Consider the following 25,875-nt stretch of genomic DNA (forward strand, 5'->3'; position numbering starts at 1 on the left):
ACCATACATACATACATACTTACAGATACATAAACATGCACATACATGATGGGTTTCTTCTATTAAATCTGTCTGTCAAATCCACTAAAAAAGCTTTGGTCAGTTCAATGCTATATTAGTGGACACTTGCCCAAGTTGACACACAGTGGGACTGAATCCGGAACCATGTAAAGTAAACTTCTTTGGGAAGCAAACTTCTTTCCACACAGTCATGTTTTAAAAAATTAAACATCTCAAATTACAATACCAATATATATGTAGGAAATACTAAACCTAAAGAAACCTTCAACGGCTATATTATAAACACATCAAATCTTACAACCTATCTATATAATCATTACGGGAATTAATAATTTGTAATTTATATATTTTTATTCTTATTTTTCTATTTAATATGACTTATGTATTTTTAACTTTGATCCGTTAATGATAATAACAATAAGATAAATAGCCTGAGAACGCACTGGTGGATTTATGTATTAGGTATAGCTTTAATAAACACCTCACTAGTGCAGAAATAAGTGTAGTATTGATTAAAAATATCTTCTTTCCCCACAGACTAACAATAGGTAAGTTATATATATTTAAAAAATATTTTTTAAAATAATTTTATTGTATTTTATAGCAGGTTTTTTAAATGCTTATATTATTTTATTATTATTGGATATAACTTTCTATGTGTATCCCATACAATAAGGTTATCCTGAAATAGGAGTTGTGGTTCTATTGGCAAAATCCCAAATTTGTAATAATATATATATATATATATATATATATATGCTATACAGTATTATAAATCCATTTTAGCCCATTTTATCAAAAGGTTTTTCACATTAGTTTGGTGATAACCTATGGCAACTCTTGACAGAAGGGCTACTATGAAAAGCATGGTGATGAGCCTATGCTATTCTGCCAATCTTCAGGTTGGTTTCTACTGTGACCTTGAGTCTCAGAGATTTCTAAATAAGTGTTTAACAATGTTGATATGTGTAACCTCATTGTCATTTTTTATCTTGGATTTTTCTTAATATGAAATTCCCTCAGCTATCTTTTGTACAGAGACAATACTTTGACAATAATAAGAGAGGCTAATGGCTTCACATTTGGTAGACCTAGGAGTGACCTAATCTGTACCCAGAATTCTTTTGAGGTGAAGGTCACATCAAAAACCAACTTGATGGCAGTTGATCTCCTTGACATGACCTTCAACTTAGAATCTACTGCTTATAAGTCCTTTAAGAAGTGAAACAATCGGCAGACATACATCAATACAGATTCCTGTCATCCAGTCATAACATTCAGGCACCTGGTTGAAGAGAATTGGCAGAAGAATCTCTGACTTGTTTTCCAGTTAATTAGTTCTTGACATTGCAGCTCTATATTACAATGAGATTTAGCATTTAAACTGGCCATATCCAGCTCAAATAGTCTACTTGTTTTACATTAAAACTGGCCATATTTAGCCTCCCACAACTACCCTACAAAGACATTCTAAAAATAAACAATCACATCATTGAAATCTCAAAGCTATGAGATAAGGTATGGTTAATTCAAAATGATATAAATAAATAAGCATTATATTTAGCAGAGTTATCTGAACACTAAAGCATTAAGGAGAGGATTAGTTACATGCTTGACTGTAACCCCATCAAGAGACACTATCAGAATCTCCTATTGTTCACACCCCACCTGTTTGAATGTAGAAACTTGTGTAGGTAAGATCTTAGGTTAGGGGATAAACACTTTCTAATGAGTTAGTCAATTTGATATTTATTGTTGTTCATACATTTAACACATACAAACATATATTAAATACATGCATATAGGCACAGGAGTGGCTGTGTGGTAAGAAGCTTGCTTCCCAACCACATAGTTCCAAGTTCAGTCCCACTGAATGGCACTTCGGACAAGAGTCTTCTACTATAGCTTCAAGCTGACCAAAGCCTTGAGTGGATTTGGTAGACAGAAACTGAAAGAAGCCTGCCATATGTGTGTGTGTGTGTGTGTTTGTGTACTGGTGTTTGTCCCCTCCACCATTGCTTGACAACCGGTGTTGGTGCGTTTACGTTCCTGTAACTTAGTGGTTTGGCCAAAGAGACTGATAGAATAAGTACTAGGCTTACATAGAATAAGTTGTGGGGGCGATTTGTTTGACTAAAGGTGGTGCTCCGGCATGGCCACTGTCAAATGACTGAAACAAGTAAAAGAATAAAAAAATAATACATTTGAAAGTGCTTGTGTAAATTGTGTTTGCATGTTTGTATGTGTGTGCATGTGAGTGCGCATATGCGTGTATGTGCATCTATCTACCTGTCTAGCCTATTGCAACTGAATTTCTATCTTATTACTTAAATTTCAATAAGCTATTTACTTTCCAGCATGTATTAAGCATTTCTTCTTCATTCTTACAACACAATTTGTATGTATGTATGTAAGGATGGATGTAGGTATGTACTAACATTAGAGACTAACATCTTCATTGATGTCTGTTTGACTTTCCAGTGATTCATGTACAGAAGCAAAGAAACAGAGATTGAAATACAAGCTCTATAGTGTAACTTCAAACCAGATAACATAAATGAATTAATTTGAATAATTTTCAAAACACTAAACTGTTTAATATCAAATCTATCATATGTAAAATTGATGGGTTAATTGCATGTGCAAATAAAATCAATTTTGTCTAATTACATGTATTTGTTCCAAATGTTAGTAAAAACAAAATCTAAAGATAAAAAAAAAAAATAGAAATGTAACATAAAACTGGACATTTGATTCAAATCTGTGAATTTCCATTTCATGGTCAGTTAAAATGAGAGAAGTCAGAAATTTATGATAAACAACTGATGCCAAAATTGTCATATGTATTCACATTTCTCTTACTGTTTCAATGAATCAACATTCAAATTCTGATCTAATTTCACTTAATTTTATTTGTGAACTATATTCCTTAATGAAATAAATCAATCTCCATTGTAATTGGAAACTACAAAAAAGATAGTTGCGGATCAAGTAGTGAATAGATGGTATTATCTTGTTTCAGTTAATGACTACATTAGCGTGTGATTGACCCAATTAAATTAAGCCTTTGTTGTTATTTTCATGTGACTCAAAATGTGTAAAAGTTATGGACATTATTGATGAATGTTGCTGATCTTGGGTAATTCAAGAAAACTAAAATGAACTGAAAAATCCCATATGCGATTAAGTTTGTTATACCAATAATTCTAAATAAAAACATAACCAGTTTTACTAAGCCTCATTAGAAGCGTACTCAGATGAGCCTTTGCAAATGTTTTCTTGTCTGATGCAAAAATAGCCATGTTGTTAGAATATAAATAAACCTATTTGCAAAATAATCTAAATCGATGCAAACTGGTGTGAATATAAAACAATAGTGTCAATACAGAGAAAATCCTTTTATCATGTCCATACATGAGTAAGATAATGCAATACTTTATTTTACTGAGGTATATCAAAATCTCGAAATTTTGTCACCTACTCAGCAGATTCTATTTGTTGCATACTTCAATTAAGTGTATAATAATTTCTGTTATTGAGGCTATGCAATTACATGGAATGGATTGACATCTAGATAAGAAAACATTCACATTCATATACAAACAGAAGCTGAAAGACAAGTGTTTAGAAATTGAAACAACACATAATAATACAAACATACCTAGTTACATGTAACTAGGCTGACATACAGACATATATGCACTAACATGGGAGATGAGAGGCTATCTTACAAAAAATATACCGAGACATATACACAGCTCTACAAACTTAATAACTTGCACACACATTCACAGACATGACCATACAAACATATAAACACACATAAACACACACACACATGCATATGTAGTTATGCTTCAAGAAACATGCAATTGCGTGTGTATAATCACATACACACACAAAGCAGAGAGTATGACACACAGAAACATGAAACATAGATACACACACACATATATATACACACACTTGCACTGCTCAGTATTCAACAGAGTATTTAGTATGTGATTATTCTTCATGACACCATCAATAGGTGTGCCTCTGGCCAGAAAATGCCATCCATCAATGTCTCCCCAAGTTATCATGTCACAAGAAACAACATCAATTTCACTACACATTTCTAATCTCCTAATTATCTCTTGGGAAGATCTCTTTCTCTCCCTTCTCTCTTTCTCTATACACACACATATATATATATATATATATATATATATATATATATCTTTCTACATATACATGTATATATACAAATACATATATATGTGTGTATACACACATATAATACAAAGTTGTATATATACATGAATATATATATATATATATATATATATAGTCTTTTATTCTTTTATGCTTTTCAGCCCTAAGGCTGTAGTCATGCTGGAGCACGACCAGTATAATCACCTTTTCATTGTCCAATCTTATATGATTGGCTTTTGGTGAAGGAGGAAGGTTGACATTGCTCTTGCTTACCAACCACATGGTTCCAGGTTCAGTCCCACTGCGTGGCACCTTGGGCAAGTGTCTTCTACTATAGCCTCGGGCCGACCAAAGCCTTGTGAGTGGATTTGGTAGATGGAAACTGAAAGCAGCCTGTCGTATATATGTATATATATATGTATGTGTGTGTATATGTTTGTGTGTCTGTGTTTGTCCCCCCAACTGATAGAATAAGTACTAGGCTTACAAAGAATAAGTCCTGGGGTCGATTAGCTTGACTAAAAGGCGGTGCTCCAGCATGGCCACAGTCAAATGACTGAAACAAGTAAAAGAGTAAAAAGAGAGTATATATATATATATATATATATATATATATATATATATATATATATATATATATATATATATATACATACAGATACATGTGTGTGTGTGTATTATTTATTATATACACACATTTATAAAGTTACATGTACTATTCTCTCTTCTGTGTGTCTGTACGTCTGTTTCTCTCCTTATAACTCTCTTTTTGATGTGTTTTTTTTTATCAAAAATTCCCTGATCAAAGCAATTCTATTCCATCATCAGCGTTGACATCATTATATTGAGTCTGTTGGCTTCATACTGAGCAAAACCACTAATATTAAAGTACCACTAATAAGAATGCTTTAACTGGTTCTTCCCATATTTTAGAAATGGCAAGCAAATCACCCTCATATGACATGGCTTGGAAAATGGGAAAACATTAAATACATTATATCTGGAGAAAAAGAAAGTGATGTGTTAGTATTTTAAAGTTGATGAAGTATGAAAATAGAGCATACAAATCTGAATATTGGTACTTGTTGAAAATGGTCACAATTTAGTGAGCCAGTCCTTAATCATCAGGTCACTCAGAATAGGCAAAAACGGACACTAGAAAAATATGTTTCTATTCTGCCTGCATACTTCACTATCACATTCTACCCACTAAATGAAACTTCAACAATCCTTTGGTGTAAACTATGCCTGAAGATCAGCCTTCAACTAAACAAAATGTTGGATCCCAGCAGGCTGGCTAACTTAAGAAAAAGCATTCTCGAAGTAATATATATATACCACACTGGGCAACAAAAAACTTTTTAAGTGATTTTGTCTGCTAAATTCAAAGATAACTTCAGTTTTTCTTTACCAGATATAGTTTTCTGACTAGACCTGAGAGCGCAAGTATTTTATTCATAGAAGTGGCATATAATATGAATCAATAGAGTGTAACACAAAGCAAAACAAAGTACAAATAAAAATTCCAAATTGAAAACAAACGTTGGCAAAGATTTTTGGCAGAAAATCCAAGGAATAAATTCATGCTTCTTTGTGCACCGTGAATTTTGAGCAACAGGAGCATCTCATTTTAAACACCAGCAATAGTCTGCCATCATCACAGCATTCCAGCATCCTTGGTACTGAGTTTCCATCTCCTTGATGTCCCGATGGAATCTTTTGTCTTGTTCATCACTGACATCTCCGAGATTTTCAGGAAAACGATCAAGATGGCTAAAAAGATAATGCATTTTGATGCTCATATTTGAGCTAATATCACGAAAAATTGATATCAAATTTGTAACAAGGTGCTTATAGTTTTCATTTTGTGTTTCTCATGGAAATTTTGCACTACTTCTGCAAAGGCTAGCCAAGCTGATGCTTCATTTTTTCTCATTGGTTTCATGAAATTTGTGTTCTTCAAGAGCTTATGGATCTGTGGTCCATCAAAAATCCCTGCTCTAAGTTTTTCAATCATCAAGTCTGGAAATACACTGCAGACATACTCGAAGCACTACCCATTTTAGTCAAGAACTTTGATGAATTGCTTGATCAATCCAAGTTTGATGTGCAAAGTGGGGAAAATGATAATATCTGTAGTAAGGAAAAGGAAACATATATAACGAAAGTGTAATTAGCTAGTAAAGGGAAAAAACGTGCAAGAATATAAGGAAAAAAAAAACCCATATCACTTAACTTAACAAGGAAACTTGGTTAACTGAGGTACTATCCAAAGCAAAGAAATATATACTATGTGTATCGTAATAGGATATAAGTTCAGGTAGTGAGCTGCGATAGCCTTGTGTTTAATACTCTGCTAATAGTTATACACTAACCTTAGTCTTTTTATACTTATTGTTTAAACCTTCAGCAGTAATTAGTCTTGCTAATACGTAGGTCTTGATTACACATAGTTTGAGATAATATCAACTTTCTACCTTGGAGACGCTTTATAAGTCCACCGTAATACTACCGTCCTTACTTTTTGTCATTTTTAGTTATTGTATATTACTTTTACATGTTTGCTCCCATCACTTATTTCACTATTTTTTCTTCTACTCTTTTACATAGCAGCATAATATCGTTCTACGCACTTACCTTATCGTTTCTTCTTAGTTTTTCTTCCCTTTTCTCCTTCCACGCCATGCTGTCTCGTATCCCACGTGTTTTAGTTCTAAACGTCAGTTTGACATTTGTGATCACGTGATACACATAGTATATATATTTCTTTGCTTTGGATAGTACCTCAGTGAACCAAGTTTCCTCATTAAGTTAAATGATGTGGCTTTTTCCCTTTAGTAGCTAATCACACTTTCGATATATATGTTTCCTTTTCCTTATCTACAGATATTATCTCCCCAATTGACGTTTTATGCCTTAAATTTGACAGATATTTATTACTATTTGATGTGGGTTATTATAAAACCTTGACAATTTCTTTTGTACTAAATGTTGCTTAAACGGACAGATTTTTATACTTATTTTATGCATTTTTAAATTTAAGATACGGTTTTTGAAATTACCGTTCCTGAAGAGTGTCCTCATATTGGGTGGTATTTATCTTGTTCGATTCATTGTAGATTGAGCAGATATTTCCCACTGTTATGTGGCCATGAAACATGCATAGTCTTTCTCCCACCTTCGTTTCTTAAACGTAACCGATTTTAATTCTTTGTCCAATATTTCATAGATTTTATGTATTATAAATTCTCCCTTGGATTTTTTTAGATTTTTATACTAGTTTTGTATAGTACACTTTTCTTGATGGTGTCTGATCTTCTTCTTCGTGCGAGTTGCACCATGGTGGTTCTTCTCTAAATTATTAAAATATTTTTCAATATACAACTCAATTTGATATTATCAAATTGTATTTCCTTGTAAGTTCGGATTTTGTAATTCCCTAACGTTATAATATATATATGTTTCGAATGGAAAGGAGCTGCTCTTTCACAGGGATATATTTTATCCAAACATATACTGGTTTAGCTCCATATCGATTAATTTTAGTTGGAATTCATTAATTTGTGTTAGTATTAGTGTTAACACTTATATCCCAGTAGTCATTATAGATATTTTCATCTATTCGATATAGTACACAAATTTTAATAATATAATATAAAGAATAATGGAAAGTTTTTCCTGATTTTTTCCTGTGTTCAAACTCTCCATTTTACCTTATATATACTCTTTTAACTTTTATTCTTTTAATTGTTTCAGTCATTTGACTGCAGCGATACTGGAGCACTCCCTTTATTTGAATAAATCGAACCCAGGACTTATTCTTTATGAGCTTAGTACTTATTCTATCGGTCTCTTTTGCTGAAGTTACGGGGACGTAAACATACAAGCACCAGTTGTCGAGCAATGGTGGGGCAACAGACACAGACACACAAACATACACACACACACATATACACACATATATATATGTACGATGGGCTTCTTTCAGTTTTTGTCTACCAAATCCACTCACAAGGCTTTGGTCAGCTCAAGAAGACATTTCCCCAAGGTGCCATGCAGTGGGACTGAACCTGGAACCATGTGGTTGGGAAGCAAGCTTATCTCACAGCCACTCCCATTCCTATATATATATATATATATATATATATATATATATTCTTTTCAGTCCTTTGACAGTGGCCAATCTGGAGCACAGCTTTGAAGGAGTTTAGTTGAATTAATCGACTGCAGATTTATTTTTGAAGCCTAGTGCTTATTCTCTCGATCTCTTTTGCCGAACTGTATAAGTTATAGAGATGTAAAAACACCAATTGTCAAGCAGTGATGGGGAACATGCGTAGGCTTGAAAGAAATGAAGCTAGTATGATCCGTTTGATGTGTAATGTCAGTGTGCATAAATGACATAGTGTAAGCACCCCGAGAGAAAAGTTGGGCATAAGAAGCATCAAATGTGGTGTGCAAGAGAGATGACTGTTCTAGAATGGTCATGTGTTATGTATGAATGAAGACAGCTGTGTGAGGAAGTGCTACTCCCTAACTGTAGAAGGAACCTGTGGAAGAGGGAGACCCAGGAAGACATGGGATGAGGTGGTGAAGCATAACCTTGAAACATTGGGCCTCAGAGAGGCAATGACAGGAGACCAGGACCTTTGGAAATATGCTGTGATTGAGAAAACCCGGAAACTAAAGTGAGATTGCAGCCATGCATGTCTAGCCCTATTAAGAATACTCCTGATGTGTCGGGCGATATGATATGCTTTAGAAGACCTGTTGAGTCAAGCAAAACCAATACCATAACTGGAGCTGGTGCCTGCTGACTGGCTCCCATGCTGGGGGCATATAAAAAGCACCATCTGAATGTGGTCGATGCCAGGATTGCTTGACTGGCTCCTGTGCCGGTGGCATGTAAAAAACCCCAACTGATCCGTGACCGATGCCAGTACCCCCTGACTGGCATTTGTGCCGGTGGCACGTAGAAAGCACCATCTGAACATGCTCATTGCCAGGCCCACCATACTGGCTCCGGTACCGGTCACACATAAAAAGCACCAACTGATTGTGACCAATGCCACTACCCCTGACTGGCTCCAGTGCTGGTGGCACATAAAAAGCACCATCTGAGCATGATCATTGCCAGGCCTGCTTTATTGGCTCCTGTGCCAGTGGCACGTAAAAAGCACCCACTACATTCTCGGAAGGGTCGGCATTAGGAAGGGCATCCAGCTGTAGAACTCTGCCAGATCAGATTGGAGTCTGGTGCAGCCACTGGCCCTCCGACCTCAGTCAAACTGACCAACCCATGCCAGCATGGAAAACTGACGTTAATCGATGATGATGATGATGATGATGATGATATACCATAAAATGAGTTGTACCTGGAATAACATGAAGCTGAAGAAGAGAGCTTCACTAAGTTGCAGAGATTTTGTCAGTATGAAAAGAGACAATAATTTTTACTGCAATTGAAAGCAATTAGATGAAGAACTATACATGAATGAAATAGAAATTACTGCAGTACCAACAAAAAGAGAAATGAATTCTGGATAGGACAATGAGCAGCAAATAAGTCACTACAGAGAAGATTGTTCAACACAATGGACTCAGCACCTAAATATTTGTGGGAAGCCAATACAAGAAATAACTAACCCTGATGCTGCAGCAATCAAACAACCAGAAGTTATGAAGACATGATAGCTATATAATAAAATTTTGAAGGAGCCAGCAACAACACCTAAATGATTCACTGAATTAAAAAAAAAACATTCTAAAACCAAGAATTTGAAAGCTCTAAAAATCTATTGGATTATAATTTGCCTTCCTACAGCACAGATAAACTTAACAGCAATAACATTCTTTCAGATCATCAATTTTCTTAGGTGAAGGGAATACTCATTTACATTGGTCCTTGTCTTCAACTGATGCTTATGTTATTGATACTGAAAGGATGAAAGACAAAGTTGACTGTGGCAGAATTTGAACTCAGAACATAAAGAGCCTGAAGAAATGCAGCTAAAAATTGTGCCAGTTCACTGCCTTATTAGCAGGAACAATATTGGTTTGAAATTTTGGAACAAGGCCACCAATTTTGGGGGAGGGGAAAAGTCAATTACATCGACCCCAGTACTCAGTTGGTACTTATTTTATTGACCTCAAGAGGATGAAAGGCAAAGTCAACCTCGGCAGAATTTGAACTCAGCACGCGAAGATGGACGAAATGCTGCTAAGTATTTTGCCCAGCCTGCTAACGATTCTGCCAGCTCACTTACTTTATCAACAAAAATAATATTCTTTTATTCTTTTATTTGTTTCAATCATTTGACTGCGCCTTTAGTCAAAGAAATTGACCCTAGGATTTGTTTGTAAGCATAGTACTTATTCTAATTGTCTCTTTTGCTGAACCGCTAGGTTATGGGGACATAAACACACCAGCATCGGTTGTCAAGTGATGGTGTGGGGAGGACAAACATAGACACACAAGCATATACGCACATATATACAACAGGCTTCTTTCAGATTCCATCTACCAAATCCACTCACAAAGCTTTGGTCGGCCCGAAGCTACAGTAGAAGACACTTGCCCAACGTGCCACGCAGTGGGAAGAGAACTTGGAACCATGTGGTTGGTATGCAAGCTACTTACCACACAGCCACTCTTGTGCCTATGAAAACAATTAAACACTGAAAATAAAAAGTAAAAAAAGAAACACTTCTTTCCACTGGTAAAAAATGTTGGCAGGAAAGGCTTATAGAGATATAAAGATCAATTATTTACCAACAAAGCCTTAACAAAAGACTGCAAGAGGACAAAGAGTCTGAGCATGGCATGCATTAAAAACTACAAAGCTTTTGACAGTGTTCTCAGTAAATGAATACTGAGAATGTTAGCCATAGGTAAGGTATCCATGATTAATGTAACACTAATAATAAAGAGATACATTAAATATATCATGAGTAACTGACAAACAATTTTGCAGAAGTTAAACACTACAAATAATAAACAGCTAAAAATACTGCTGAAAGCAGTACACAGGTTTACAAAAGGAATTGATAGGAGATTTTGATTAGCAAAATGCACCAAGGAAACCTTGAAGGGAGGAAAATAAGAATACAAATATCATACATGCTAGATAAAAAAAAAAAAACAGAGATAAGAGAATTAGACTAAACACAAACTTACAAATATTTTTGAATCAATGAACTACGCAAAATGCAATGCTCAAACGAAAGAAAGCTTTTTGGAAAACTACTAAACGTGCTTTTGATTAATACATAAAACAGAGTTAATCAGTGAATGTTTTTAAACTTAAAAGCTTTGTATTCTCTTAGTCACTCTGATGTCTGTTAACTACAGGTAAGACTTTGTTTTACTGAGGGAGTATAAAAAGACTGCAACAACTTAAGAGTTGTCACTCTTTAATCTTTTACTCTTTTATTTGTTTCAGTCATTTGATTGCGGCCATGCTGGAGCACCGCCTTTAGTTGAGCAAATCGACCCCAGGACTTATTCTTTGTAAGCCTAGTACTTATTCTATCGGTCTCTTTTGCCAGACTGCTAGGTTAGGGGTATGTAAACACACCAATATTGGTTGTCATGCGATGGTAGGGAGGGACAAACACAGACACACACACTGATGCATACACACACACACACACACACACACACACATATACGACAGGCTTCTTTCAGTTTCTGTCTACCAAATCCACTAAGAAGGTTTTGGTCAGCCCGAAGCTAAAGTAGGAGACATTTTCCTAATGTGCCATGCAGTGGGACTGAACCCTGAAACATGTGGTTGGTAAGCAAGCTTCTTACCACACAACCACTCCTACACCTGTTACTTTATTTGACAATGATCAAACACTTTGTCACTGTATGACCACATTTGGATTTTGGTGATGTCTCATTGACTTTCTTAGCAAGAATTATCATTAACACTAATAAGTTTTCTTTTCTATATGAGTATAATTTTGTTTGATTCAACATTTAAAGAATTTGAAATATGTTAGCCTTATTACTGTTGAGCATTATTTCATATCAATAATTGTGCTAACGATATAGATACCACTTGCATTGATTATATAGAGTGTAGAAGTGGAATAAAACCAAACAGTGTAAATAATATCACCAACTTATATCCATGTTCTGTTAGGATTAAACAAGAAATCGACAATGTATGTAAATATACAGGCTATATCATGAAATGGCATGTGACATTACCTGGAACAGACTGCAGTAGCTACTAGAGATAACAATGTTTAAAAGTAGCACACGCTCTTAAATACCAAACATAGATTAACAGTAGCTAAAAGTAATGTACCGAGGCAAACTGAATATCACAATATATCAATTCCTGTTGGTATTTGTAAGCTGAATTCCTTTCTTTATGCTTGCATTCTCTTAGCTATTTAAATTTCTGCATTAAATAATTAATAATATAAGAGCTACCAAAATAGAGTAGAATATTAGAAGGCTAAATTAAGATATAGAATAAACACTTTATGTAACAAGGAGAGAAAGATAAGCCTGATGTCTCTAGATAATCTTCCAAGAAATGTTAAGAATACATAGCTAAACAACTATGCTTCTAAATAATCCTTCTATAAAAATTCAGAAGAGCATTATAATGAAGAATGACATAAAGAAGGAATAAATATGACTGCAAATCAAAGGGTACCCACCTTAAATAATTAGATGAAATGATTGAGCTTTAGGGGAACATGGCATTTTTAAAACTACTCTTTTGAAAATAGAATGATATGTAATAATAATATACAAATAAATAAAATAAAACAGTATGTAGAGATACTTTACTGAACAATGTGGGGTAAAAATATAGAAAAGGATAAAACACTTATATTTTATCCTGTATCTTTATTTGCTTCATTCATTGGACTATGGCCATGCTGGGGCACTGCCTTGAAAATTTTTGGTCAAACAGATTAACCCCAGAACTTAATACGTTTGGTACTTATTCTATCAGTCACTGTGCTGAAGTGCTATGTTACAGGGCCATAAAAAAAGAACCAGCACCAGTTGTCAAGTGGTGTGGAGGGAGACAAACACAGTAACAAAGACACACATATATACACACAGAGCAAAAGAAAATCACTACATCAGACAGATCTAAAATGCTATTAAACAAACTGAAAAATCCAGCAGAAGAAGATTTGATTTGGTTTTTCTCAAACATGAAAAACTTCGACCAAGGTCAAATAGTTAACTACAAGAAATGACAGATAGTTATGTGCAGACCCTTCTGAAGTTCCAAGTGTTATGCATACAAAATTTCCTGCAACTGTCACGGTTTTAAGGGTTGTCAGCAATGAAGGATATGGATGCCTCTTTACCTCTTTCCACAAGGTCTTAGAGTTAACTCTGCCATTGACACTGAGGGCCTGGAAATAATTGTTAAGTCTTGAATAGACAGTGTATACAATGGAAGGCCATATGTATTTCAGTAAGACTCTGCACTATCACACATGGCTCTAGTAACACAGGAATGGATGGCTGAAAATTTTCATGATCACATAACCTCTAATTCTCAATCCATTGGACTATTACATGTGGAGCATTGTTGAGAGAGAGGTCAGTGAGCACGCTCATAACACCAAAGGTTCTCTGAAAGCTGCCATAGTCAGAGTAATGTTCAAAATGAACCAGGACCAATTGATTCGAGCATGTAGATGATTTAGATCTCATATAGAAGCAGTTGTTGAAGCTGAAGGTGGCTTTATTGAATAACATTATAGAAAAGAAGGTTTATTTTTGTCCTCATAGCAGTTTTTGATAATGTTGTTATCTATTATTATATAGCTGTTTTTTGTAAACATAAATCTATCCTCAAATACCTTATGCACCCTGTACACACCCTGTACACACATAAAGTAAACAGAAAATAGAGAAATATTGATCAACAACAATTAACTTACATCAATTATTATTTTTTAAAATTCAATACAAATAGACTTTATCCCATCTTAACAACTGTTTGTTTCTGCTTCCAATGTTATATGGTATTGCCAGTGATATTCTAAAAATAATATTCATCATATTTGGTAATAAATCCAATCTGGAAAATGGAGCTTCATCAGAGTGAAGGAAAATATGTGCATAAAAGAAAAGAAGAAGAGTCTCGAGAGGAAAAGGAAAGGTTTTCGCTTATGTGTCACTTTGGGATGTTGAGTAAATGTCTAAACTTAAAATAGTAATTGGTGGGTTAATATTTCTATGGGGGTAATAGGGTGAATAAGTAATGAAAAAGTAAAAATAAAAAAAAATTACAATAATGGGATACACCAATAGGTTTAGTCAAAGAGGGAGTGAGGGTGCCATAATGTTTTGAAGTAATCTAGTAGTTCACTACTAGATATTGGTCAGCCTGGGGTTATAATAGAAGTCACTTGCTTAAAGTGTTATGTAGTGTGACTGAACCAGTTTGCAAAATGACCTTCTTAACCACACAGCCATTTTAGAATTTGTTTTTGGTGAAGAATCTATGTACAACAAAAATTATAGAGACTTAGAAAATTATATGAAAACAGAAATTTGAAAACCATTCGTAAATGATTATTGTATGATAGTATGCGATTTGAGACTTCCTCTAACCAATTTTGAAAATTGTAAAATCTTGGTATTGGTAATTTCCAAAATTATTAGAAGTGATTGTAAGACATACTTCAACTCCAGATATTAACCTTCACCTATTCTTGGATAATTTAGAACAAATACCAAGACAACTTTTACTTGGAGAATATAGATGGCCCATCTATTTACTCTCTATCAACATCTTGCGAGTAGTCTAATAATTATCCCTGAAACATTCTTCCAAAATGATTAAACATTTACAAAAGAACAAGTAATTTTCTGTAGGGCAGAAGAGATATATACTGAAAGCATGTGGAATAATTAGCCAGTTCTTCATTAATAAAGGCACCTGATTATAAGAAAGTATGGAGAACCCATGAAAGAGCCTATATATCACTGCTCAAGCTACAAATAAAAAAAAAAATAGCCAAATCACCTTCAAATTCCTCTGGACGGAAAAAAGGACCCATCGAGATGTACTAGACATACTATGACTAAAATAAAAGTCTGTACATTTATGGTGTAATGCTTTTAATGATAATCTACTATTTAGAGCTAATTTGGATTACACAATAATGAAAGCTTCCCCCTACCACACCAATTATCTATTTTTGATCAACAACAACTGTTAATCTCAGTTTTACATGAATGTTTTCTAGGATATTTAAAGCAATAGTTCATTTGGTCTTCAGTTAGCTAACAAAAATCCAAAAGAAGAAGAATTACTAGGTACATTCCCCAGCTCTACTTCATATGTAGCCTAAAATCGTTTTTTTGAAAATGTTGCCATATAAGTCTCTGCAGTATTGCCATGTAATTTAGTAGAGACATTGAAATATCTTTTGGTTTGGTAAAATGAAAGAATCAAATAATGTGGTTTATTTGCTTAAATGACATGATTAGGAATAATACAGGAACTGGATAACTCTGATTCCTACAGACATTTGGACAAAGTTGATAGCAAGACTAGATGCCAAATATATTTGAATGAGAATAATAACTATTATTTTGACAGTTGAAAACATTTTTGAAACTTTTGAAAAGAAGAAAATGATGAATGCTATTAATATAGTTGTAATATGAGTAATAACATATGATTTAGCAGTGTTGGAGGAGAATCCAATAGAGATGGACATTACAAACCACCACACAAGAAATCTAAGAAAATATACCATATATCATAAGTATGACATCTAATAATTCTATTCCTATGGAAAAAAGGACTTTCATGTGTCAGAGTGTATTGTAGCTCTAAAAAAATGAAAAGAGTAACCAGGAGTATATAAAAATACTTTGCTATGTTTGTATTTCCAAGTATATTTGGTAGGAGATAATGGGGCATGGAGCTGATGATGATGATATAAAAGCCCCTTGTGCCACTGTCTCCACACATTTGATTTCAAATAATTCATTTCAGCCATTAAAAGCAAAAGCACTAAGTTTATTTATTTCACCATTCACTTCATCATCCAATAAATGGAAAGTTTTGGAAGTTAAGCATGTTAAAGGATGAATGGGCAACGTCACGCCTACATGAGATATATCAAAGATATTGCTGAATGCTAATCAAAGCTAGAGTTTTCCCTAAATTTTCAGGGCAGCAGTGGTACAAAACTTTCAGGAGATTTTCATTGGAGAGAAATAGAAAGCCAATGAGAGGAGTTGCAGTAACCAATGCTAAAAATATGTGTCCGAGGCAGTATTAATACCAAGAGGTAATAGTTATCCCCACTTAAATGTGGATGTTCTGTTATGACAAACTATACTGTGGTAAATACCATGAGAGAAACTATGGGAGTTTCTCTCATGGTATCTATCACAGCAGAATTTGTTCTAAATGAACATCCACATTTAAGTGGGGATAAATATTACCTCTCAGTGTAATAAATATTGTAAATAAATTGAAATATGTTATCAAGAAGTAACAGAAAGAACTGAGTACCAGGCTCAAATACTCTATAGTATTCCATTAAATGGAAGTGTCTTCACTTCATATTACTCAACCTGCTAGAAATAGCGACCAAATGTCCCTCAAATTAAGTTTTAAATTATCTGCAAACCAATCATATCTATATATCTGTATATATATATATATATATATATATATATATATATATATATATATATATATATATATATATATATATATATATATAAATATTTCATAATATTTCTAGACATAATACCAAACATCATCATTTTATAAGTATGCCCTGAAAATAATACCTTCAACTCAGTCTCCAGCCAATCATTTTAATAAAAGGTAAAGACAAGGAAAAAACAAAAACAAACAAGAATGGGATGAAATATTGGATAATGATAAATGTAGACATTCCTAAAAGTGTAAGATGGTCACAGTTGGAATATATTTAATCATAGGTCTGCTTCATCAGGTTTAACTTGAGGTTAAGCGTAGCAACTTCACAGTATTCTGAATTTTTCTTCTACCTGCTGATTTGAAATAGTGAGAGTTGACTTGGACATCAGTCATTTGAGCAACAATAGATAAAATAGAGCTGACTCAATTGTTTGATTTGAGAAATCATAAGTATTGTAAAATTTGAAGAATTGTTTCAATAATGGACTAAATAAAGAATTCATTTATTAACTCTGGTGTACCTTTGTAAGAAACTAAAATGATTGGATGTAAAAACCAACTTACTGCGAGATTGTTAACTGGTATTGTTATCAAAAAGTTTAACATTTATGTCTGGCAAATGTAATATGTGAAGAGTTTTTATTTGCATTAAGGTCATTCACCTTGCTTTGATTTTCATAGCAGTTGATGCTGGTGGCACATAAGAAGCACCATTTGGGTGTTGAGCCTCACAGAGGCAATGATGAATGACTGAGACCTATGGTATTATGCTGTGCTTGAGAAGGAAACCCATCAAGCCAAGTAAAATTGCAGTCATGGTGTGCTGATGGCATGTAAAAGCACCCATTACACTCTCAGAGTGGTTGGCATTGCGAAGGGTATCTAGCCATAGAAACCATGCCAAATCAGACTGGAGTCTGGAGCAGCCTTCCAGCTTGCCAGCCCTGGTTAAACTGTTTAACCCATGCCAGCATGGTCAATGGACGTTAAATGATGATGATCCCATAGTGTTTTGCTAATGTATTACACAGCATAACATTTTGACTCTCCATAGTTATGATGTTTATATGCTTATCAATGCTCTGATAACCATGGCAAGTTTTTTGTTATCAAAACGAATCAGATGTAATGAACACAATTCAAAGCAAGTTGTTCTCAATTATGGCAAGGAAAAAATCGCAGTAAAGACAGAAATGATATTCCTTGTTTGAGTACAAATTGCTCAACAATGATGAAGATTGTCTTGAATGTGATTAGATGTGGGTACAAGCTGAGTTGTATGGTTAAGGCATTCACTTTGCTTTTAAAAATTTGAGTTTAATCCTGTTATGTAGCACTGCAGTAGAATTAACTCTGCTGAAAACAATCAAACTGGCTCTCTGATCCCAGGTCTAACTTCCTTCTCTTCTTTGTTCTTCCTACCAGCCTTGAAGCTTGTGAGAAAAGTCATGGGTTCTGCCCTTTCTTTTATTAAGCCATTAAAAATTAAAAGCAAGATACTAAACTGTAGATGTCTCCTAAAACCCAATTGACTTAGATGATCTTAACTCTAGTTTTTACGGTATTCAAAGTATGAGCCATAAATTTACACATGGATAAGGCATCACTCTATTGGAAATTATTATTCACTGGACATTATTGTAAAGTGAGGCAATGTAGCATAAAGTATAGAGATGTTGTGAAATGCATACAAAAGATTTGAACTTATGATCCATTAGCAGGTAATATAACATTTTATCCTCTTGATCATTTCTTTCTATAATATTCTTCCATTTTGCTAAACATATTCTTGTGGCTATGGAAGCAATAATAATGGCCACTAATTTCATCGAGCCTTCCAGCAATATAACTACAGAGAGATCTTCAAAGGTTTTGATCACATCTTTTCTATTCTATGAAACAGAAAAGAAATAAAGAAAACTAAGACATACAGAAACACAAATGAATGAATAAATAAAATATATAGCCACATTTATTTTCTTCCCTACTCATTCAAGAACTATGATTGTTGTTATTGTCTCCTCCCCCTCGTCCTCCTTGTTATTATCTTCATTGTTGTTGTCCTCCTCCTTCTCCTTTTTCTTCTTCTTGCACCTATACATTAGCCCGATTTTCTCTTCTCCTTCCTCTCCTTTTCTACTCCTCCTCTTCTTTCTCTTCATATATTAACATCTTTCTTCTAGCTAGAATTATGAAGAACAAACTCAAAAGAATTATGAGTAAATGTCTATTTTGAAGTCAAGATTGATACAAATAGCAGAAAATGTAAAGACAGTTCAAAACCATAAATCTGCAGAGTTTCTTTCCGAGACATTGTGAAAAACATTGTAATGGAGAAAATAAAGAAATAGACAGTGAACTTTTAGATGTTTTATAACCTTTCAGGAATTATAAGTTATAATTTTGTGTTTTTACATTTGATAGATGTTGTCAGTTAAAATAATGAATAATCTCTTAAGACACATGTACCAGTTACATGTTTTATCTACTCAGATATACTACTTCAAATTCTTTTTAAAACTACAAGGCCATTATGAGCATTAGATTTAAATGTTTTCTAAAGATTTGACTATCCATAGGTGAAAAAAACATAGATAAATCCTGTATTTATATACTTGTAATATATTCAAAGTGAAGACAGAATATTTTGTTCAGAAATTTCAGATAATTCTCATTGAATGTTTTATTTCAATCAAATAAATTTTTAGATAAAGTAAAGATGAAAATAAAATGCAATAAAATTATTAGATAGATTAAATTACAGCCAATAAATCTTTACTATTTGACTGGTCTTCCAAACATGACTATCTTGTTGCAATTTTTTTTTTTTGTGGAATAGTGCTTCTAGAACTACAACATCCTTCTTTTTATTTTAAGATGGTAAAATGTGATTTGAGTAAGATTTGGTTACTAATACTAACATGTTGAGTAAATTCGTAGAGAATCCCTTGTTGGTTTACATATCAAGAACATAATAGTGTAAAGGATTCTTATCGATAAATTACTATATATTCTGCAAAGACTGATGTTGGTCTTTCATCTTTCCATCTTATCTGATTAAGGAAAATTACATAACATTCCCTAAAGCATACTATAGCAAGAGTGACAACATGAATTATCTCTATAATCAGTTTGAAAGACAAAATTAGCCCTATCAGAGTTTGAACCAGAATGTTGGGATGATAGAACACAATATTATTGTATTTATATTATAAACTTGTACTTTATCCTTCTATTACTCTATCGTAATATATGCAATTAAAAAAATTTCATTCAGTTTGATTCCATGTCATATAAGTTGAATTAATATGAAATAACATTTGTCATGGGCAGGCATGGTTGTGTGGTTAATCAGTTCACTTCACAACCGTTTTAATTTTTAAGTTCAGTCCTACTGTGCAGTACCTTGGGCAAATGTCTGCTACTATTGCTCTGGGCTGACCAAAGCCTTATGAACTGATATAATAGCTTGAAACTGTACAAGGCCCACTGTATGTGTGTGTGTGTGTACATGTATGTGCGTGCATGTATGCATATGTGTGTATATGTGTGGGCTTGTGTAAAAATATGAATGTGTATGCATGTGTCTGTGAATCTCTTACAAATTACTGAGCATGGCTATGTTATTGACCTTCCCTGCCAACAAATTGCCCATTAGCTCTCTACTTTCAAAAACAGATAGAATGTAAACTTCCTTACTTGGAAAACAGTTAAGAGTTAGCAATAGGGAGCTCAACTAGCTGTGAAAACAATGCCTTGATAATATCGATTTTTCTAATACATGCTAGCATGAGAAAATAGATTAAAAATGAAAGAATGAATTATATTAAGGCAATCAGAAAATTATAAACTAAGTAATTATAAACAATAAGTAACTATAAACAATAACTAGTTACAACTATTTTTCTTAAGTTTTTAGGTTCTTGTGAAATACATATACCTGAGTATATTTTGTCATTAAATAAATGTATTGTGAAGCTGCATTCTAATTTACCTAGAGAAAATAGTAAATCATATTATTTATCAACACTGTCATCATAGCTTCAGGTCAATTCTGACTGACTAAGCGGAACATAACCCAATCTGTCATGCAATTTTTAAGAAGGAAACATGTTACTTGAGGAAGAATTAGCTACTATTTCTAGTCAGTCAAACAATGTTGAAGTCCATTTGTCGGTTCAGCATTGTTGGTGTTACTGTTGTTGTTGGTGACATATTTCTGAACCTGTATTACTATACCAGAATCAATTAGATGTGGCTCCAATAAAGTTTCTTTCTACACATTTCATTGTACTGTTGATGCATAATACAACTGACATTAAGTTTGCAAGTTACATTGATGCAATAGCTCACATTAGCATTAAATGTCTCAGTTTTCTCAATTATTCAGTTTGAAGAAAATAGAACTAGAAATTTATTATTTTATTCTTTCCCTGGTTTCAGTCATTGGACTGTGGCCATATTGGAGCACCACCTTCAAGAGTTTTAGTCAGTTATATTAAACCCAGTACTTTGTCTGTGTACCTGACTGAGTACTCATTTTAGAAACCATTATTTAGTAAGTGGCTGTCCTCTTAAGAAGTTACATCTTTTTTAGGGACATAAATACATGCACACACATACACACACACTTGTACATGAGTGTGTATGTATGCAGGTGATATAAGGACTCTTCTACCAGCTTTCACACACAGATCATTGGTCAACCCATGGCTATAGTAGAAGTCTACTTATCCAAGGGAATGCAAAAGAGTTTAAATTCTGTGTCATATGTTTGCCAAGTGAAGCAAACTTCATAACTATACGGTCATGCCTGTGTCCTTGATGTTTAGAAATTTGTGATAAGAATGCATTAACTGTTTAGCATTTAAATTGGCCACATCTGGTCCAAATATTCTACCTGTTTTATGTTGAGACTGGCCAGATCCAGCCTCCCACATCTATCCTACAATGTCATTCTAAAAATAAACAATTACATCTAAATGTGGAAGTTACAAGATACTTCATGCTTAATTTTAAAAAAATGCTTATAAATAAGTATTACATTTGATAAATTAATATGATTGCTAAAAGGTGAAAATGTAAAAGAATTTTCAAAGTTATCTGATCTGACCTGATTCTGAAAAAATATATAGTAAAGTTAGATTTGTAAGAATAAAATAAAAAGAATAAAATACTTTGAAACAACTGTCACTAATTAACACACCAAACCACAATAACATGAACTTGATATCTTTCCATTTTCATTAAAATGACAAACATGTTGAAGCAAATATTGGTTTCAGATTTTGGCACAAGGCCAGCAAGTTTGGGACAGGGGGAAAGTCAATTACATCGACCCCACTGTTCAACTGGTACTTACTTTATTAATCCTCAAAGAATGAAAGGTGAAGTCAACCTCAACAAAATTTGAAACCCAGAATGTAATGATAAACGAAATGCTGTTAAGTAATTTGCCCAGCATGCTAACAATTCTGTCAGCTCACCGCTTAATTGAAGGAAATATTAGAATAAAGCTAGTACCTAACATACAACGTGTCCTAATTACGTTTATGTTACCTTACTGGCACTTGTGCCAGTGGCATGTGAAAAAACATTCAAGTGAGGTCATTGCCAGTGCCGCTGGACTGGCTCCTGTGCAGGTGGCATGTAAAAAAACACCATTTGAGCCGTTGCCAATACCGTCTGACTGGTCCTCGTGCCAGTGGTACGTATAAGCACCTACTACACTCTTGGAGTGGTTGGCATTAGGAAGGGCATCCAGCTATAGAAACTCTACCAGATCAGATTGGAGTTTGGTGCAGCCATCTGGTTCACCAGTCCTCAGTCAAATCGTCCAACCCATGCTAGCATGGAAAGCGGATGTTAAACGATGATGATGTACATTCTTGCTAAGAATATGGAATCATTTACACACTTTTTATGTGAAATATTGCACTCCAATATACAATGTGTCCTAGTTCTGTTGATGGCATTAGGTCTTAATTTGAGGGAGATTTGGATGTATTTCTAATAGTTTGGAGAACAATATAGAACAACTGAAACTTTTTCAGCACAGCAGAAACTTCATAAATGCAAATGTTCCTTCTTCAATGCAAATATTTTTCTTGAAACCTTATATAGAGCTGTATCTAGACTGACTTCACAAAATATACAAGGGCAAGTATAACTTGGAAACTCCCGTTCCACAGAGCTGGTTATAATAAAACATTAATTTACTTCTTAAAACCAAGCCAATGAGAGAGAATTTTTATTCTGCTATCCAACTTGCTGCAGGCATGGCTGTGTTCTTAGTGCAGGTATGGGTGAGTGATAAAAAGTTTGCTTCCTAAACACATGGTTCTGGTTTCAGTCCCACTGTGTGACACCTTGGGCAAGTACCTTCTATTATATCCTCAGGCCAACCAAAGCCTTGTAAGTGGAAGTCAGTCATATATGTCTATATGTGTTTGTCTTTATGTTTGTTTCCTACCACTACATGAAAACTAGTGTTGGCTTATTCATGTCCCTGTAACTTAGCAAAGACCGATATAATAAGTACCAGGCCTTAAAAAATGCCTTGGGTCGGTTTGTTTGATTAAAACCCTGAAGATGGTGTACCAGTATGGCCACAGTCTAATGAATGAAATAAGTAAAAGATAAAAGACAAAAGATATATTCCCCAAATCATATTCTGTCATTTTTTTTGTAAATTGTTACACAGAATCTGAAGGAAAAAATGGACTGGTCATGGTTGAAATGTCTTTCTTCATAATTTTGCTCGAATAAGATTCACCCGGGGTTAAACAGCAATGACTCTGTAGGATTTAGAGTTTCTATGTGTTCACTTGATCTACTAGAAAAGAGCAACTAAAACTGAAATTACACCTAACAGTCTTAAAGGTGGAAGGACACAATGGACAATGTAGTCATAGATGCACATGAACATGGGATGTTTTTGATCATAAGTCTGCTTTAAATGGGCTAAACAATATCACCACCGCCACCACCACCAATAACAACAACAACAGAAACTAAATGAATTAGTAGATTGTTAAATACTGCACATTATTGTAAAAGAACTAACAAAAGTCTTCTCTGCATTTCAAACACAACTGTCATATATTGTGGAACCGCTGTGAATACTCAACCACATTTGCAGTCCTAGTCAAAACAATTTCAGTTATCAAAAGCATAAATATAACAGAAGTTTCCACTTGATTCTTTGGCTTTAAGAATTTATGGTTGAATTATAAATAAATACATAATTCACATTTAAACCCAAGTATATTTCATAAGTTCATGTCTTTCTTTTTCATAGTTGAGTAGAAATTTACACGGTACCAAACTGTTCATTTCAAAATTTATTATCGAAATATCTTAAAGATTCTACTTTCCAAGCTACCTTGCTCCAGCCACAAATCACATTGCCAAACATTTCCAAGCTGAGTGTATAGAATTTATTACACTTGTCAACTACTAGAATGTAATTGCTAACTACTAAGCTAGTTGTATAGAGAATAGATAGAGGTGAGAGAAAAGAAATAAGATGAGAAGAACAAGAGAGGAAAGAGAAATAATAGTGAGGACATGAGAGAAAAACAGAGGAGGAACAAATGAGAGAAGAAGAAACAGAGAAGAAAGATGAGAAAATAAAAGAGGACTAACAACTCAAAATTTGATTCTTGAGTTGTAATATCTACTGCATATTGTATAGGATGAAATGACAGGAAGAAAGTATATGATCATAGAATGACAGAATTATCATAATGAAGTTCCATTATAGAAATCTGTGTATGGTGAAATATGAAGAATTAGGTGGTTGAAATAATTTTATGGTGTATTGTGTCATAGGTGTTAACTGAATTGTAAACTCAAGGAGGAGAGTGTTATGAACCAGGCAAAAGTAGAATCAGGGGAGAAGGTAAGAGAAAGGTCAGGGTTTGTGAAGCTAATATCCCTGGGTTCTCCTCAAGAGGAAGATCAAATGGGCAGACCTATGGAAATTGGAACTTTTCTTATCTCTTTCCAGCTGTGAGTGGTTTTTCATACATTTCTGATGCCACAAATTTTCACACAGGGCATGAGAGAGAACTGGTTGTATAGGCTTTGTGTTGGAAATTGTATTTTGGCAGGGTGTGAAACAGCACTCACTTAAGAGAGATACAATTGTTTCTTTGACAAGGTGCTCATGACATTCACTAACAAGAGAAACCAACGCCATCATTCAATTTCATGAGGGAGAGTAAAAACCGTCATTGATCTCAGCAAGAATAACAAGCAGTCATTATAAATGGCCATCTCAAAGGATATAAATGTAGACCTGAAAATGAGGCTGCAATAATTCCGCTAAGTCATCCATTATAGGTCACTCATCCAAAGGGGCAAAGAAGATAATCCTGATTGAACTTGAGTCCAAAAGGAAAAAGGGTAGTATCTAACCTTTGAAGAGAAGAGTGACAAATATTAGGACTACAAAGCATGGTTATTCCCATTCAAAATTGACTGTTGAAGAATCTTTACCCAGTTAGTAGAGGTAATACATACAGCCACTGGAATAAGATGAAAAAGGAGCAGAGCTACTAGCATGATGGGAAAGGCTGGAAAAAGAGGAGCCATTTGTTGGTTATAGAGAGGAGCTAAGCTGAAAACCAGAAGAAGACAGGCAGTGATTTGGCTATCACTTTTAACCTGCTAGTGTAAGGGCATTATAATAAATAACTGAAGCATGTAATAAACATTGAACACTGTTTTATGTTAACTCATCCATGTAAATGTTACATTCACCAAGAGTGAATGAAGAGGAAGCAGCATCTTTTACAAGTAGTCATTCACAATTTTTGTAGGGAAATGTAACAACTTTATGTCCCACTAATAGGGCTGAATTTGAGCAGATGTTTTTAATAGAATGCTAGGCTGATAGAATGTAAATTAATAAAATGTTCAGTGGTTTTAATATTTCAAGAATGAATCTTACTCTCATAAACAAATACACTTT

The 25,875-nt window shown here is 34.0% G+C and overlaps 2 long non-coding RNA genes across 2 annotated transcripts in view; one reads left to right on the forward strand and one right to left on the reverse strand.

Moving 5' to 3' along the window:
* LOC149137535 (uncharacterized) overlaps window positions 1–25,875 on the forward strand; it is a 107,805-nt gene that overhangs the window by 72,420 nt on the left and 9,510 nt on the right. The window lies entirely within an intron of this gene.
* LOC149137536 (uncharacterized) lies at window positions 5,616–7,007 on the reverse strand. The gene is made up of 2 exons (XR_016238562.1): window positions 6,853–7,007; window positions 5,616–6,348 (listed from the first exon to the last, which is right to left on the reverse strand). It is a non-coding gene; the product is annotated as an uncharacterized LOC149137536 (long non-coding RNA).

Source organism: Octopus bimaculoides, chromosome 1 (genome assembly GCF_046866305.1).
Source record: "Octopus bimaculoides isolate indiv1 chromosome 1, ASM4686630v1, whole genome shotgun sequence".
Classification (NCBI taxonomy): domain Eukaryota; kingdom Metazoa; phylum Mollusca; class Cephalopoda; order Octopoda; family Octopodidae; genus Octopus; species Octopus bimaculoides.